This window comes from Pomacea canaliculata, linkage group LG14 (assembly GCF_003073045.1).
Source record: "Pomacea canaliculata isolate SZHN2017 linkage group LG14, ASM307304v1, whole genome shotgun sequence".
In the NCBI taxonomy this organism is placed as follows: Eukaryota; Metazoa; Mollusca; class Gastropoda; order Architaenioglossa; family Ampullariidae; genus Pomacea; species Pomacea canaliculata.
In genome coordinates, this window is record NC_037603.1 from 14182049 (window position 1) to 14199537 (window position 17489).

At 44.7% G+C, this 17489-nt stretch overlaps 1 protein-coding gene and 1 long non-coding RNA gene across 8 annotated transcripts in view; one reads left to right on the forward strand and one right to left on the reverse strand.

The window, feature by feature from the left end:
* LOC112555689 (protein bunched, class 2/F/G isoform-like) overlaps positions 1-17489 on the forward strand; it is a 60231-nt gene that overhangs the window by 23126 nt on the left and 19616 nt on the right. The gene's annotated exons all lie outside the window — the stretch shown is intronic.
* Positions 4433-16198, reverse strand: LOC112555690. 2 transcript variants are annotated; one of them, XR_003097512.1, is made up of 4 exons: positions 14616-16198; positions 14102-14279; positions 13273-13389; positions 4433-5286 (listed from the first exon to the last, which is right to left on the reverse strand). It is a non-coding gene; the product is annotated as an uncharacterized LOC112555690 (long non-coding RNA). The 2 variants fall into 2 exon arrangements; XR_003097513.1 differs by lacking the exon at positions 14102-14279 and having other exon boundaries at positions 14616-15640.

The window sequence follows — 17489 nt, forward strand, 5'->3', positions numbered from 1 at the left end:
AACATATATCAGAGGTTGCAGAAACCGCATCCTACCCCTGCCTACCCCCAGAAGCAGTAGAGTTTTTCGAGCGATGCATTACAAGCCCGGGCTATGGCGTGTGGAATGTGAGATGTGCAGGACTAGGACTGGTTCCAGTGTCTGAAAGAGCTCTAAAGTAGTGGCGAAATTCTTTAGACCACAGCAGCAGCAAGCTTGCGCTGCAGACTGTCGGACTTCTTTTGTTGACCACCGCTTTCTTTCAATATGGTGTAGTACCGTGGTGCTGGCTTAAGACTTGGTAAGAAGTTCAGTTGACTAGTATTTAACACAGCAAGGCAACAACAAACGTAAGTACTCTTGAGTCACTGTAAGTACTCCTGAGCAGAGCATGCGCTGTGCTACTGTGGGAGCCTGACGTCGGACCCATGTGCTCTCGGACCATATTTCCATAACCGACTTTTGCCAAGAAGACCGTCTTATAGTTTATCACTTTACGGTCAGTAATCACTATGCACTACTTCAGATAGATTAACTAGCGATGGATTAAGCTGAAGTTATTGCGCAGAGTTGGTAAAGTGAATGATTTTAAATGCGAAGCGTTGCATCTGCATTATTCAATGCTTCGGTCAACTAATGGGCCGCAACGAAACTGGATAGAGCTTCAGATTTAGTCATTACAAAGTCCTGATCTCATTTTAATTGATGCCCCACACACACACAAAAATTTTTTTTTATCACCCGGTTCATTAACAGCACACAACTATCCTGTTTAGTGGAGTGTACCCGATACTTCTGTTCAAGGCAAACATCTGATTTCTGTAACTTCACGTTTCTGCAGTGCCAGTAAAGCACAACTCACACGACTGCTTTCAGTGAGGTGACACAAATGAACTCGAATGCCTCAAAACGATCAAGAACGACAAGAATAAAATAATAATTACCAAAAAGTCCCTTATTGCTTCTATTGGCCGAATGCTACCTCCGCTGCTGGCTCACTATATCAAATATGAGCAGATTTGTGTTGTGTGTGTGTAACTTGACAGATCTGCACAAAGCAGCGGTGAGGTTTTGTTAGGATGTTAGGATTTGAGCTGCAGGTTTTCCTTCTGGCAGAATGATTGAGCAGAGAAAACACTGGGTTGAGGTCAAGGTTTTGGCAGTCAGGAACCACCTGAGGTGGTTGGTGCATATATCAACATGTAGTGTGCAGCTAGTGCGTTGGAGAGGGACTGTGAGAGACTTGCGTCCTGAGCTCTGAAAAGTGCGAGTCCGCTCCCCAACAGGTGCACTTAGCTGGTGGGATGTGGGAGGGGGTGGCTAGTAAACAGGTGAGACGCGGTGGTGGGGCGAGAATCGTGCCTGATGTGTCAACACGGCCCGCCAGTCCCCTTGTCAGCAGTTGTCTCCTCACCGCTCGGCTGCATGTTTATCGCTGTGGTTGTAATGTATTTTGGTGACGTCAAAAGCGCGTGCCCTCATGCACATTGCGTGACGCGGTATTCTCTCTATCACCTCTACTGGTGCCGGCGCTGTTCTGTTATCGGGAGGGAATGGGTGAGGGCTTTGTGGTGTACGACGAGATCAGCAGGGCTGCAAAGCATCCCTCCCCTAAACTCTTCGGACAAGAAGCCCCACACTTGTTAGGTTAGATGACACACCAACGGGTGTCTACGAAGTGTGTGTGTGGGGACTGAACAAGGGAGGGCAGCAGATCAGACAGGGAAAGGTCAAGGTTTAAATGTTATGTCTGCGAGGGACTGGATCGAGAGCAGGGCGACAGGCTTCATTCTTGTCCTGATGCGTCGATTCCAGACTCTGTTTGAGTGTTTCACAGGATTCTTAGTTATTCTGCTGTAAAACATGTGAACTCTCCCTTTCCATATCCACCTACCCACTATTGAATCCTTTAAACGTGCACTGAAAACTGCACCTCTTCCGTAAACATTACTCCTAACACCCTTTCCCATAATGCTAGTCCTTTTTCACACCCTCCCTGTTGTAATATCATGTTACTCTCAGCTCTTGTTCTTGTTATTTGTATTCTCTGTATTTGATTTCATTCTTCATTAGTACTGATTATTATTCTATAATTGGCATGTTATTTGTTTTCCCGTCCCTCGTATTCTGTCCATGTTTCCTTCTTCTTAAGCGCTGAGCATGTTCCTTATCCTTATTTCAGTAAAAACTGTCATCGTGAGGGGTGATACATATTTTAGAACGTAGAAAATTCTGGCCACAAAAACATATTTATCATCCGCACCCTTTTCCATCACGTGTGCGGTGTGCCCATGTCCGAACGGACTGTCTTTACATGTCATGGCGTCCAGGAAATACAGTTTTAAAAAAAAAATGGTCGGGCGCTCGTTGTTTACCCAAAATCATACTACTGTTAGTGCCTGCGCATATTCAAGTGCGTGTATATGTGCAAGGAAGGGAATGGAGATTACTTTTAACGCCCTTTGAAACCGAACACAATTTTAATTCAGATGTGATTTTGCTGGAAAAATTGTGAATCACGTCCTTGATTTAAAAGTGCTTATGGTATAAGGGAGACAACCTATTCTCGATAATACGTTAGTTTAGTTACTTCCCTTGAAAACCAAAGGGTAGTAACTGGGGTAATGTATTATTGAAATAAGACTAGTTACTTCCCCTTACGTTGTAGGCGTCGTGCGCACTTTTGGCCCCCCAGGTACACACAAGTTTCCAGTATTTTTAATAAAATAATAGCAGACATGAATATATATCAAAATTACAATTTAAGCTCAAAGTTAAGAGAAAGAAACTAATTCTACTATATTCTATTGTGAAATTGCACTTTCCTGTAAATCACCACCCCCCCCCCAAAAAAAAAAAAAGCCAATGTACAATTGATCACTAGGATGTTTAGTCCAGATAGCTGCTGATTTTAATGACTACATATCAGAACTGAATTAACTCATGATGACCCCCCAAAAAAAACCTCGGGTCTCAGAAATGGATTAAAAAATATGAAAAATCACTAGCAGTTTCTGTCTGTCATGTTAACCATCAACTCCAACTGTTTACAGTATCATTCACACCTTCATTGCTTTACGTTCTGTGCCTGTACATATCTTACCGTCCACTATCTTTTCATTTATAATCAATGGTGCAGTGAATGGGATCCATCTTGGTTGTGGTGCTTGGCGTTACAAATACCCATTATTATTATAATATGTGCACCTGTGTCACCATCGTTTGTGACAAGAAAGGTGTGTCCTGAAAACTTCTATAAGGGGTGTGTAGCTCTTTTCAAATATGATTCACCTTTTAGAGCTATTTTGCGTACATTCCTTGACAGTAAAAATTATTGAACACAACAGGCAGGTGGGGGACCAAGACTTAATTACTTTGTAATTTTCTTGAATTTATTTTAGTGCAGAAGGGTGTTTATATTTGTATCTGTGAGAGAGAGAACTAGTGCCTTAGTTCCTTTAATCTGTTTTGTAAACTGTGGTATGTTGCACATCTTTTGTTACAATATTTTCCTGCTACACGTCTTAAGCTCAGATTGAGTGCACTTTACAACTGCAACCTTTGTTATTTTATACATATTTACATTACTTGTGCAATTTGCATGTTAAGTCTGCTTAAAGAGGAAGAATAACTTCGAATTCTTTTACAAGGTATGATTGTTTTCTGAATGAATAATGAAGAGAAAGGTGAGTTAGAAAAATGAGCACAGTTTTCAATATTTAGAAAGGTATGTTAAATAATGGTTGATATGGCCTGTTATAGTTGACCAGTTCAAGTGTAGCTTTTCAGTGAAATATTTCAAAGCTGTTAAGACAAGTCTGAAAGTAGTAAATAATTATTATTTAAGCATTGAAACAGTTTTTTTGGTGGTTTTGAGTTTGGTTTACAGCATGTAAAATGCACCTTTAGATTGGAAGGGTTGGCCTAATGGACTCAACAGCTGATAGCAGTTTAACCACTTTCCATTCTTTTTTATTTTGTGCATGCCTGTTTAGATCCAAACAGTCACTTAAATGACCAGCTGCACATAATAAATTTAAATGATAATTAGACTATTCTTGTTCATATGAAAGAGGTATGAAAATCTAGTAAAGATCTCAGTTGTTAAAAAAAAATGTTTCTTGAAGACCTAATTATTGCGCAGAAATATAATAAGCACTATAAACTGAAACTGGAATGGAAAATACTTCTAGAATACAAGAATTTGTACTAGAAACGAATTTGTACGATAATATTTTAAGTAAAGGTAATGGCAACTTTGAGAAGTGTCAAGGGGAACAACTCTGCTCTTCTTAGTGACACACAGGAAAGGCGTAATCTCCCTTGGGACATTGACGGCCTATGTGACCCTTGGGGTCTAAGAAATTGGTCTTGTGATCCTGAGAACAGCATGTTTCAACAGTTAAATTCATATTACTCTTGCAATCAAAACAGAAATTCTATCACCAACGTCCTCAGTTGAAAGGATGCTAATATTGAAGGCTTGAATTTTTTCTTTAGATTATTAGAACCTGTTCTGGCAAATTTTTTTCTTTGAAGTGATATCCAATTTTTTTTTCAGCTGTGGGATGTGTTTCCACAAGTGAGCATAGCATTTGAAGTAAATGGGTCTCATGGGCACATGTTTTAAAATTTCAAAGTCATTTGATAATAGTGTAATATTGCATCTTTTAAGTTTTTTTTTTAAAATGAGGGTTTCAAGCAATCTTGATACTCTATTCTTCAAATTAAATATTGCGGCAGAACAAATAAAGGCATTATTTTTGTTAGCTTATTCAAATAACACTGCATTGCTGAAAACATTTAATTTTATTCACAAGGGTGTGTAGTTAGATAATTTTTGGGTGCCTTTTTGATTGTTATAATTAATATTGTTGCTCTTCCTCAGAACCATGGGCGGTCCAGTGGCTCAAAAGTTAGCACCTGTCACCAATGCAATTAGGGTTGGTTGTCCTGGGTTCAGCTCTCATCTCAGACATGCTGTTCATTCTTTGCATGTGGCACTCTTGATTCACTGTTTAGCGATTTGGATGGTTAAGGAGCTGCGATAGGTGTTAGTTTCCAGGCTCTGTCTAAGAAATTTCCAGAAGACCGGACTTGCGGTTGCATTTTACCCGACTATCGATCCAGCTGGAGCCAAGGTGCTCCCTCGTCTTAATGACAGAGCTAGGCGATCAGCATTTTCATGTCCTTGGCTAGTTAGCCTGCCATTTGTTGGCCTCTCACATCACTTGAGGACAGATGCGATGTCATTTCAGTCATAATGATGTGGAAGTGCAACTTTCAGATAGAGCGGTTCTGATCTGCCTGCACAAACACAATTTTTATAAAGAAAGTTCAGAATGCATGGTGGTAAAATGCTTGGATTTGGCATGGTGATAATATGCGAGGAGTTTGAGAATAAAACAGCACACGACAATCCACTCATGCTTATTCATTTGTCATTGGCCTCTCAACTCACTGGAGAGGTTATTCAGTATTGACACTGCTGTTTGTTTTGCTGTAGATAACACACATCTAATAAATATTTACTGGAACTTACTGTGGTAACTGTTATCGGTTCTTGATACCAGCTTATAGTCTTTAACAGGGGTGACATGCATGATCGAACTTTTTCTTATTTAAACTAACTTGTTGGCTAAGTTCGTGCTGACGCCGGTGTGCATGAGTGGACAATTACTGTTTGGTTACTTAAGAAATGAGTCGGGCCTGTTGTCTGCTTTGGGAATAGGCGGGTATTCCATCACATGACTGCTGAATAGCCAAAAAAAAAAAAAAGAAGTGCTTTTTTACGTAAGCGTTCAGTTTTCGCTTGTTTATTTCCATCTACTTCAGACTTCAACGGCAAGAAGATTTCAATATAGATGATTTGTTTGTGCTAACTTATGTGCATGTATTTTTCTGTAAATCTGCTATTATAAAGGGTAAAACTCAAATGTCGCCGATGACAGTTTGTAAAAAAAAAAAGCCTAGAGCATTGGGCTTCAAATGACACCATTACTGCATGATATGCGAGGAACTGTCTATCGTGGCTGTCGATGATGAAAATCATTTTGGATTAAGCTTAGTAGATAGCAGTCTTAAAGTTAAGGAAGAAATGTACTTAGCGAATTTAAGTTACCTTATGCACACGGATTTTCTGTGTTTAAATTCAACAAACTTAACCTTAAGTTTATATTTCAGTTTGCCCATACACCACACCTCTAGTAGACTTCTTCCATCCCGATTTCTGCTGTTAAAATGTGGATACCAGAAAATAGTTTTCGGGGATTTAGGAAGGCATAAATGTTTGTAAGATTCCGGCAATGAATGTTTTAGTTCGCGAGACGTTGTTGTGGTCATAGCCTGACTGGGAAGGTGGAGGGAGGAGATAGGTGGTGACCGTCCCTACCAGTGTAGGCTTCGTGTTGCGCTTGACTCCGGTGCTCCCGCTCTCAAGGGCAAACACCGTATGCCGTTAGTAATACAAGCAGTTGTGGACTGAAATACACTGCCTCCTTCTCGGACACATCTGCGCATACTGCGATTTGCGGCGACGGCGCAGTGCCTTGACAGCGGTTAATCTTGTGGAGGCCATCGCTAGCTTCCTAAGCCGCGTGGAAAACGTAATCCAGGAGAAGAGTGTTGGTAAGCTGGGGCTGAAGGAGATCACCCTGGAAATACATCGCCCTTGGAGAGGCTAATTTAAGAAAGAAAGAAACAACAACAACACCTGGATGGTTTTCTGAACACGTAGCTGGTCAGGACAAGCTGGCCGGCGTCTTATAAGGTTGATGTACTGTACGTCGGCGTGTCACAGTAAAAAGAGAACATTTCGTCCTTCGCGTAATTAATATAAGTTTTTAAAGATGCAAGTCAATGCCATTTATAGCATAGTCCAGAGTATGTCTTTTAAGATATCAGAAAATAAAAGGAGCGAGAGGACTACTGTGTAACCATAGTTATTTTTTTAACTCTGCTTTTGGGCTAGACCTAGTAAACACGTCCTTCACATTTCACAAAAAGATTTACATGTATTTGCGCACCGTCTCCGTTCAGGCAAATGAAGACAGGCTGTCTTCTCATAAATCACAACGGGGAGGAGACAGATTAGAGCAGCGAAGATGAAGAGTATAAAAAGCAAGGCGCAGACGACAGGTGTATATCAAGGTGCAGGTGTATATTTTAGCGGCTTCGCTCTGCATTGTCAGTCCGGGAACCTCAGCAGACGACTGTTCTGTGTTGCTGGTGATTTGCAAGCAGTCGGCCTCAGCCAGCGTTGCGTGCGACCTCTCGCCATGGATCCGGCGGTGATGAACATCCTGTGGATGGTGCACAACCAGCTGCGCGACACCATGTAAGTACCTGCGTAGTTTGAAGCGTCACGAAGTCGCCGCGCGACGGATTTGTGGGCCTGCTGTCCGGTCAAGTGGATCTCGTCTACCTCCATAATGGATGGCATGTCCACGAGTGATGCATGCGCATAAATACGGTCGGCACGCCGGAGGCAGGTAGTGGTCAGCTTCGTGTCTTGGTGCTGCCGATCAAAATACCATTCATATATTTTTATTTTGTTTGCTGTCCCGCGATATATCAATAATAAGAGAACTGTCGGATTAATTACACCCGGTACTTAGCGTTTATTCATCGGGATGGAGGAACAGTTGCTGCCATCTGTGGTCAGGCGATAGGAAGGGACTTTACTGTGGGTTTGGGATGGGGTAGGTTGGTAGGGGTGGGTCTCTGTTACTGTTGTGTATTATCGTGATCGGTGTCGCAATGTCTTTTGCCTCGGATATGTTCTTATGTTTTCATCTCCGTTCTATCATCTCGCCGCGCTGTCCGATGTCGTTGTGGTCGCCATTTGTCGTGTCCTCGTTGAAAAAGTGCGTCTGCTGATTGCACAAGTTGCTGCGCATCCTCTTTGACTTTACTTAGATGGACTTGTTTAATGAATTTATGTTGCCCCTTCTCTTTTAACTCTCCTAGTCGGATTTCCCTGTTGACACACGCATGCATGCACACACATACACTTACAAAAAAGCCTAACATGCTCAGAGGGTGTGTATTCTGGTGAGGGGTGTCAAATATTCATCTTCGTCATTGTTGTTATCATTATGTAAACGCTGCATCATACTCTCAGTCAAGTCTGCAACCGAATTGAGTAAATAGTGCGGGAAAAAAAGAAAATGTAAAAGATATTTTGTGGTAGAAAATGAATACATTAGTAAACAAAAGTCGGGTACGTCGACAAAACAGATGTATGCAAGTCCTTACGTTAGCCAGGTGTCAGAGGTCAACATTAGTCAGAAATCACGGACTTGTCCGTGTACGAGTTGATCACAAATGTGGTTCTGTTGGCGTCGACATTCGCCCAGACCAGCCGACGGTGCTTTCCCAGCCACATCCTACATAATTACAGCCGAACAGGAGCCGGTGACATAAGCACTATAAACAAGGGAAGATGCAAGGCTTGATTTTTTTTTTTTTTTTTGTCAGACGAAGCACGTGATCTCGCTTTACATAGCTTGGGACTATGGAAATGGTCGCGCTATGGTGTGAGGTCGGGGGTCATGAAGAGCAGCGGCGTGAATGAGCGGTGTTCACCCTATCAGCATATCGAACCTTTGGTTTCAACATCCATTCCTCCCTTTTCACCCCCCTGCCTCTCCCTCCCCCCCGTGTCCTGGCGAGCCGTTCGGGTTGCGCGCGGCCGGCCGCGTGGCCAGCCAGAGCAGACGAGTCCTGGGCTGAGGAAACGAGATTTTTTCAATCGATTGGAAATGCCCGCCCATACATAATTTCCTAGGGACAGCCGGGGAGAGCGACAGCCACTACCTAACGTACACCAGCAACTCAACCCTTCCTTACCAGTCTCGTCTCCTCGGCCTTGGGCTAGTGGTTTCTGTGGTCATTCCAGCGGAGAACCATTTCATTATTTTTTTTTTTTAAAGCTAGGAAAAACCGTGTGCGCGAGGAGATGGTATCGACAAGAGTCTCGTGTGAAGGAGGAGGAGACGTGGAGACGGTGATGCTAGTAGCGGAGTGACACCATCGTGTCGAGCGGCTGTGACGAGCTTGTCTCTCGACACTCGGCGGTTCCTGGCAGAAGCGAAGACGACGTGCTGGAGAGTTCTTGCACCCAGCGACCCGCCATGTGAGTGTGTAGAATGGTAGAGGATGATGGTGGTCTGTATGTTGTGGGTCAGGCGCCCCGTTTGGCCCGTCCCAGGGCGAGTCGGACAACGAGGTCATGTGACACGTGGGAACATCGTCGCCAGCTTCTGTGCAGCCATTCACAAAGCGTCAGATAACAGAGGTGGAGGAAGAAGCAGGGCAGGCAGTGTTCGATTGATTGGCTGGAAAAAGCTTTTCTGGCAAATGTGTTGCTATCAGCTGATGATGGCTGCTGCGCCAGAACAAGAGATGCTGCAGGAAGAGAATTTTCGTGGTTTTTTTTTTTTTAGGTGGGAGGAGGGGCTTGTGGGTGGAGGGGGAGGAGAGGCACTGGGAGACTAAAACGCAGCCGGTTGCAGCCGGTGCTTCCAGCTGCGATTGTGGACGGAGGGTCTTACAGAACGCTTGGAGGGCTGCGCACTAGGTGGGGGAAAAAAAACCCTCAACAAAATTCACTAGTACAGGGGAGTTGGAGGAGGCAGGTGGTATTTTGCGTTGGGGTAGAGTATGGGGAGGAGTTAGGCGGGTTGTGGTGGAAGTCACCGCTGACAGTCGTGCGCGGATGAAGAAGAAACCGCGGCGAGAGTACGAAACGTAGCCGCCACGCCTCGATCCAAGGTTGCTGCTGCTGCTGGTGCTGCTGGCATCGCCGCCATCAGATGCTGTTACAGCAAAGTAGGCTGCGGCCGTGTGCGTGGAAGTGAGGGTGCTTTCTTGTGTTGCCGGCCAGCCAGTCAGTCAACCCTGCAGGTCAGTCTGTGAGGTTCTGGTGCGTCGCAACGGACGAAGGACGTGAAACGTCGTCTGCTGCTGCTGCTGCTGCTGCTGCTAGAGAGGACAACGCTGTGACGGACGGGGCTTGCGGCAGGCCACATTCGACGCCCTGGTTGTTAGCCACTTGCTGTTGTTGCTGTGAAGGAGTGATGGTTAGAGTGTAGGGGAGAAGACTTGGGAGCGTGGAGAACTAGTTTTGTCACAGCGCAGGTTGGCGTGGACCGTGTTGTCTGTTGCTGCGGGCAGATTTGTGCTGGCCGCACTTGGGTGTCGCGATTGCGGGGTGGCTGGAGGGATTAGATGCTTCGATCGGGAACTAGTTTTCGTGGTCAGGTCGTGTCTTTCTCCTCATACACAGAAGTCGATGGGCTTTTCCGCAAGTGACGTCAATGGCTTCTGCAGACAGTGACTGTTAGTGACCCAGAGATCTTGTTCAGAGAACGGACAAATTGGAAGCCAGAGGTGGACCTTTGAGAAAAGAACATTTTGTTGATTTTTTTCCCCTTTATATAGAGAGAGGGAAGTGGCCAATGGGTTATTAGTGATCCTTGGTCCTGTCTTCAACGATCTAGAAGACAGAAACTAGACCATGATGCCAGGTTGTGTAGTGTAGGGTGGCTACCATTTTTATTTTTTAATTACTGTATCTGCCTGCCACCGCTGGTGGTAATTGTCGTTAGAATTTATCTTACATCCACATCCAGGCTAGTGTGATGAGACAGTGCTGTGCAACACACTTTTCCTGTCCAAATGGACTAATGCCATGGTCTAATGGCGCTTGTCACAAGGTATAGTGATGATCGGCTGTCCTAGGTTCAAATCTCATCTAAAATACACTGTTCTTCTCTGCTCGTGGCATCTGTGTACAGACTGGCTGATAAAGCCATCGCGTTACGAAGGAGCAGATAGGGATGATAGGGAGGGGAAAGGTCAGGAAAGAGATGCTTGGTTATCTTTCTTGAAGGACTCTTGCATTTCCCTTGAGGCTTTCCTCGAGATCCTTATTTTATCAGACGTCTGCTTGTCTAATCAAAGCACCGGAAATGGCATGCTGCCTGCAAGGGCTGGCGTAGGGGCGAAGGTGTAGCACGGCAGTTAGCTCACGGGTCGTGTGTTTGTCTTGAGGATGTGGGGCGGTTCCTTGGTGGCATGTGTGTGTGTGAGGGAGGATAACCCTCCTTTTTGACAGTAGGTGGCGCACGTGCAGCGTTCACTCGAAGCATTTGTTGAGTTTGTGAATTCTCCTCAACTCGCGACAGGCCGTAGGAAATGCACCCCATAGCCGGACAGTCAGTGTGTTCATCGTCTTTTCTCGCTTGACTGGTACTTTCTGTGTCTTTTTTTTTCGCATTCGAAACGTGCGAAAGGAGTTTTTTTTTTCCTGATTCTACCCGAATATTGAAATTGTGGGGCTGCTGTGACTTTATCGTCCTGTACAGAAGGATAACATCTACAGTTGGCCAGAGAAACCGTTAGGCCAGAATCCACTTGAGTACTTTTTAATATTTCCGTGTTCTCTCTCTCTCTCTTTTTTTGTAGGGGGTTTGTTTGTTCCTTTGTTTTTAAGTGTGAATAGGTGCCAAACCCGAGCGTGTCATTTCGACTCCGCTCTTACAGCAATCTCACCGACTCTGTTAAATGTTACAGGGTTGGCTACCTTGCCGTGATATAGCCTTAGTTGCTGGCTCGGCGTAAAACGCCCATCTCTCTCTCTCTCCCCCCCCCCCCACTCACAAACACACACGCACACTGCCGACTGTTGCACGTGCTGGAGGGAGCACCAGCTGCACATTGGTGGGAGTTAGGGTTAGTAAGCCTGGCTGCCAGATCCTGGGACCATTCCCTTTCCGGCTCCCGAGTTCTGTTTTAGGCTGCCAAGGCGGAAGTGCAGGTGTGAGGTCGTTACGCTCCAGCGATTTCATCTCCTCCCTCTCCCCACACACGCACACACCAGCAGCAGCAGCGAGATGTGGCGAGATCTCGATATCCTCGTCGCTTCCCCATTCCGGGCCCTAGATACGGTGAACCGTTTCCGTTCTTGCCCCTTACTGTAACTGTGGAGGTGACTGCCCGACATCTACCAGTTACCGGACGCTAGTTAGCAAGCTTATTACCTGTATCTCTTGCTGATTCTTCTGTCTGTCCCTCGGCGTCACTCGGGCGGCGTATGTAAACAAGTCGCTTGAACCGAGTGCTCGTGTTCTGGGGTGTTTCTTGCTTTTCTGGCAAATGAGTGGCTGGAGATAACTTAAAAGACTTTTTTTTCTCTTTAAATTAGAAAATCGAGAACTTAGGGTCAGCAGGCCAGGGCTACTGGCTTGTTATCTTTCTTCTGTCTGCAGTACAGAGTAATGGTAGAAACAGGCGCCACCCATCGCTAAGCCAAAGCAGACTTATTTTGTTCATCTGAGGGGTCGGGGAAAGGCAGCCTTATCTTTTTCGTGTTTCGAGTAATGTTCTTAAATATAAACAGCCAACACTTTGTGACCGCCTCACAATTATCCTTCTTCCTGCCTCCAGTCTATTTCGCCGAACCTGGGCTATCGTGTGGCACCAACAGGGAGGAGGAAAATTGCCAGTCGGGTGGTGGGGTGGTCAAAAAAAAAAAAGAAAGAAAGAAGTAAAATGTTTGCCTGCTACTGGGAGCGGACAGGACGGTAGCAGGCGTTGGAGCATCAAAACACTTCTCACGCAATGCAACGGAAATGTTTGTGCTTACAGGGACAAAAAGACGAGACTGGCGATGTCGGCCGGAATGTTCTGGTTTCCTCTTACCACGACGATGCGCAGTTTCTGTGTGAAAGTTGAGAGCGGAGACCGATTACGGCGATAAGCCCGGGGGCTGGGGGCTCGCCAGCTCCTGCTTTACGGATTGTGTGTAACCTTGAGAGCCAACGGTCACAAAGACACATTTTTGAAATCAGTCGACGACTAAGGAGTCCGGGTGTAGAAAACAACCCCGCAGACTGTGTGACGGTGCATTAGAAAATTTCCGAGTGTGACCCAGGAGGCTGTGTTGTCACCTCGCCCGCTGAAGCCACCTTAAGAGTCTGGCATGGATCGGGAACCCGACTTCAACGCCATGATGGCCTTCTCCGGCGCTTTGCCGCCACCCGGACTTGCTTTGCCGGACGAGGTGCTGATGACGGCGTACTCCTACCTCAAGTCGCTAAATAGGTAAGCGGGTGGAGCCGGGCTACCGTAGCACGAGCTTGGGTGTGGCCGCCAGAGCGGTCGGATGTTGGTGATGTTTACAGGCATGTCATGATGTTTACCAGCATGTTGTTAGAGCCAGTGATGTTTACAGTAGGTCGTTAGAGCCAGTGATCTTTACCTTCTGTCGTTAGAACTAGTGATGTTTACCTGATTATCGCTAGAAACGGTGATGATTACAAACGTCCGTGGTGTGCTGACCTGACCACCCTGCCATGTTCTGTTGTTTGTGTCTTGAGTCCTGCTATTTCCTCTTATGAATGATACCTGAAAAAAAAGAAAAGAAAAAAAGAGTGTACATATATATATATTAATTTTGATGGGTGGTAAAAGGGTTTTGTAAAAAAAAAAAAATGCTTTCCTATATTCTTTTCACTTTTATGTTGTCAATAGATGCTTACAGAAAAGCGCAGCAAAAATGCTCCGTGTTTTTGATGTGACAAAATCTTGTTACGTGGACAAATATGTACGAACACTTGAGCAAGCCTGGCAAAGTTTTGACAGAGTGTTGTTGGTAAACAATTGCTCCGCCTTATAAAGGCCTTGACACTAGCAGCTCATTTATGTATATTTAAAGAAGACTTCTGATGTCCATTGAAATAGGAGCACTGGGTAATGATTGGCTAAATTCTTAGGTCGCTCGTAACACTGATTTTATTGCTTTGCTGGCATCAACGATGTCATGCTCGTTGTTCGGTTTATTCTGTTCATCGTCTTTGGAGCAGCGGCACGGGTGCAGGAGGAGGGTGGCTGGAGCGAAGGCAGGGGCGCGAGGTTTATCTTCCCTTGATGTTTATACCTGCCAGCCCCTAATTGTTATCACACCGACTGATTGGGCAGAGAGAGAGGAGGGAGGGTACTCCTCCGGGTAACGCACAGCATGGCGCCAGAGTCTGTGCACTCACGTGCAGGCTTGATAAGTTCGTTCTAACGGGAACGTTTGAGCAAGTCTGTCCAAGTTTATATTTATACTACCGACCTGTAAAAACGTTTCCAAAGTTGGTCCCGATACAGATGGCCTGTAGGTGTGTTGCAACTGAAGATAGGAGGATATTGCTTTTATTTTATTTTCCTCATTATTTTCGTCTGCTTTTATCATTTGGTGAAACTTGGCAATCGGTGATTGAACATCGTGGTGGCACGGAAAATCGCGTCATCTAAAGGATGATAATGACAATTTAACATCAGGATTCAACATCATTCCACCACCACCACCACCACTACCACCACAAAGAAAGCGTATGACAACATAGAAGGCTAAACCGTTAAATAATTAGATAGATACTGTATATATATAAAGCAAAAGTTAGCCGGTAACGACCTGGCTTCAGTTTCAGAACTCATGTATATGTATAAACATTAAAATTGTTTCGTAGAAGCAAAGTTAGAAGATCTGCTGTTACATCAGATCAGTAAGGACGATGCTTTTTTTTATAAAAAAAATATTTATACTTTAGATGCCTTACAACTGTAAGTATCGCAGACGCACTTACCTGCTTTGGCGTTGAAGGCGAAGTGGCCAGTCCATTCTTGTTTTTCCCGTTTTGTGGTACGCAGCTCAGTCACCTACGAGTGAAAAGTGTAAAGTGAGTGTAAACCCGATAAAGCTGCGGCGATGATGCTAGATGTCAAGGCCGGTGAGAGTGTGGTGACCTCCCACAAGTGTTTACACACTCACATCCGGGCGTTTGTCTCCTCGCCAGCCTGCGCCGTGTGCTGCAATCAGATCGCATCGCCTCGGGCTTTGTGTGGCAAGTTCTTGTAGTGTTTTTCATGCATTAAATTGGATGATAATCTTTATTAATAGCTCGATGCATCTCTGGATGTGTAAGGAGGTGGGTCCGGAGTATCGGACAATTTTCTCGTTTGCTTCCCGTAAAAAGATGAGTTTGTGTTCATTCTTTTCATGCATAAACCATCTGCATCCTGTCTTCCGCTGTCTCTCGCGCTTAAAGATTAAAGGCGAAAGATTTGTAGAGTCGAGGCAAGCGGCCACTGCATGGCAACAGGTTTCTAATGTTTTTTGTTTTTTTTTGTCCTGAGATGAACTAGCTGCTGTTTGGCGAGAAGGCTTGTTTCCTCGAGCTCTCATGCATTAATAATGATCCCCGCACATTACCTTGCATTAGCTCCTGACAGAGGCGGGTGTGATGATTGAGGACTGAACTCTGTTGGCAGTTGGGCGTTGTGTTATGTGCTGCGGTTGGTTATCTTTAACTTTAATGACAACATAAAGTCTTCATAGCTTTAACATTCAGAGAACCCCTTCCCCTAAAGCTCCTGACTTCTTCAAACCATGGTACTGTGTCACGTTTCTAACACACGATTTTTACAACTGCTATTTTCGCTCTGCAAACATTAGCAAAGTAGTTATGAAAAACAATTCCCTCGTTTTTTCCCTGACATTTTAAAGAATGTTTTTTACATTTTCCTAGCTTTTCCAGGAACTGGAAATCAATCCCCGTATTTCCTTGGATTTTTCCATAAAGGTTCTGTAATAAAATATTCTGTTCTTTACACCAGTCAGTCCAATAGCATCAACACTTGCGTAAATCTCTGCGCATACAGATAATTACAGAACAATGAATCAGTGCACACAGCCAATCTCTCTCTCTGACACTAATGTTGGCAGCGGGGCAAGGGTGCAACTGACCTGACCTACTAAGATGAGAGTGCGGGGTGAACGACCACTTGTTTACCTCACAACCGCTGGCCACATGTCATCTTGCTGATCTTTGGCTTCCATTGAACTCGACCTACTAATACATTTCCATCCCTGCCCTCACTCAGCCTCCCACCACAACCATCCCCTCTTCCCCCCAACCCAGGTCTCCCGCTTCTTGTCTTGTTGATGGAGGATGTCGGTTAATGCTTGTGCAAGTCTCCGTCAACTAAACTTCTCGCTGGTTACCACATTTAAATAATAATAAAAAGAATTCCTCGTCCTGTGTTGTAATGTTTGTCGTGACCTGCGCACAGAATAGAGACACCGGTTGCACCTCTCTACAGTTATCTCCTGGGACAGCAGATCGTCATCTGTAACGAGCGCTACATGACGTCACCACTGTATGAGAAGGATTGACAGAAAATAGGGAAGAATGGAGTGGGGGTGAAGAAAAAGAGGGGGGGGGGAGAGAAGAGCCGAGTCGCAGTGTCAGTTTTGTTGTTTTTTGTTTTGTTTGTTTTTGTTTGTTTGTAAAACTACAGTTGTTTATAGAAGAAGAAGTACGACACTTTATTCAAGACGAAATCAAGGCACAACTACCATAATCAGCCTACAACAGCAGCTCGAGAGTTACCAGCCCTGCCTTCTGTTTCTCCCTCTCTTTCTTCATCTTTCTACTAACTATTTTATGTGGTGGCAAATCAGTCGTGTTACAAGATTGCCACACTGCGACCGTTATCTTCACGGCGTGGTCCCATCATACCTGTGTGAGCTGCTGATGCTCACCACCCGAATGAGTCTGCCTGTGCTGCCCTCTCTGTGCCACACATCAGACGAGAGAAATTTGGCAGATGCTCCTTCTCCTTCTCAGGCCACGCTGTTTGGAATTCTCTTTGTATTTCTCATCAGACGGTGTCTGCGTTCAAAGCCTTCGAATCCCGCTACAACATTTAATTCGCAACAACATCTGACAATGCGAAGCCTTTGCGGTTATGAAATTCCAGGCTTTCTTTGGACTTTGCTACACTGACATTCTTCTGGAGTCGGCTGTGATGTTCGCATGTCGTTTGCTTATCAAAGCTGACATTTGTGCCTGTCTTCCAATCTCTTGCACTTGTTTAACTGCTAAAATTATCTTTTCTTTCTGTTATGTCTGCAAGTGTGTAGTAATTTAAAAGTCTATTATTTACAGTGTAATATAAAAACTTTCCAAACAGTTTTATTTTCGGCATTTGATATGGGTTTGAGGACGGATGATGTGAACGACGATTAAGATGAAAGGAAAAAAAGAGAGAAAACATACGGCAAAGACTTTTGACAATAATGATAAGTTGAGCATTGAACAACAATTAAAAACGGAAAGGCCGCCAATTTTTCCATTGTTTTTTTTTTTTGTTGTTGTTGAAGCCGTTCAAGTGGCGGTTACACGAGTAGAGAGTACTGTAAAGTTTTCCGTTGGCCCTTTTATCTACCCCTCCCGCCCTTCCCTTTCTGACTCACCATCACCGCCTCTGTGTGTGTTAACTGAAGTGAACTAACCACGAATGGAAAGTTCTGCCCTCTTTTTTTCCCAGTCACATGGTCCTATCATGGAGTTAAGAGAGGCCTGAATGTTTACCGACATTTGCATTTCTAGCTAGAACATTGTACGAGAGTATATTCAATATATATATAATTTATACGCCAAGAGTTTTTGCGCTGC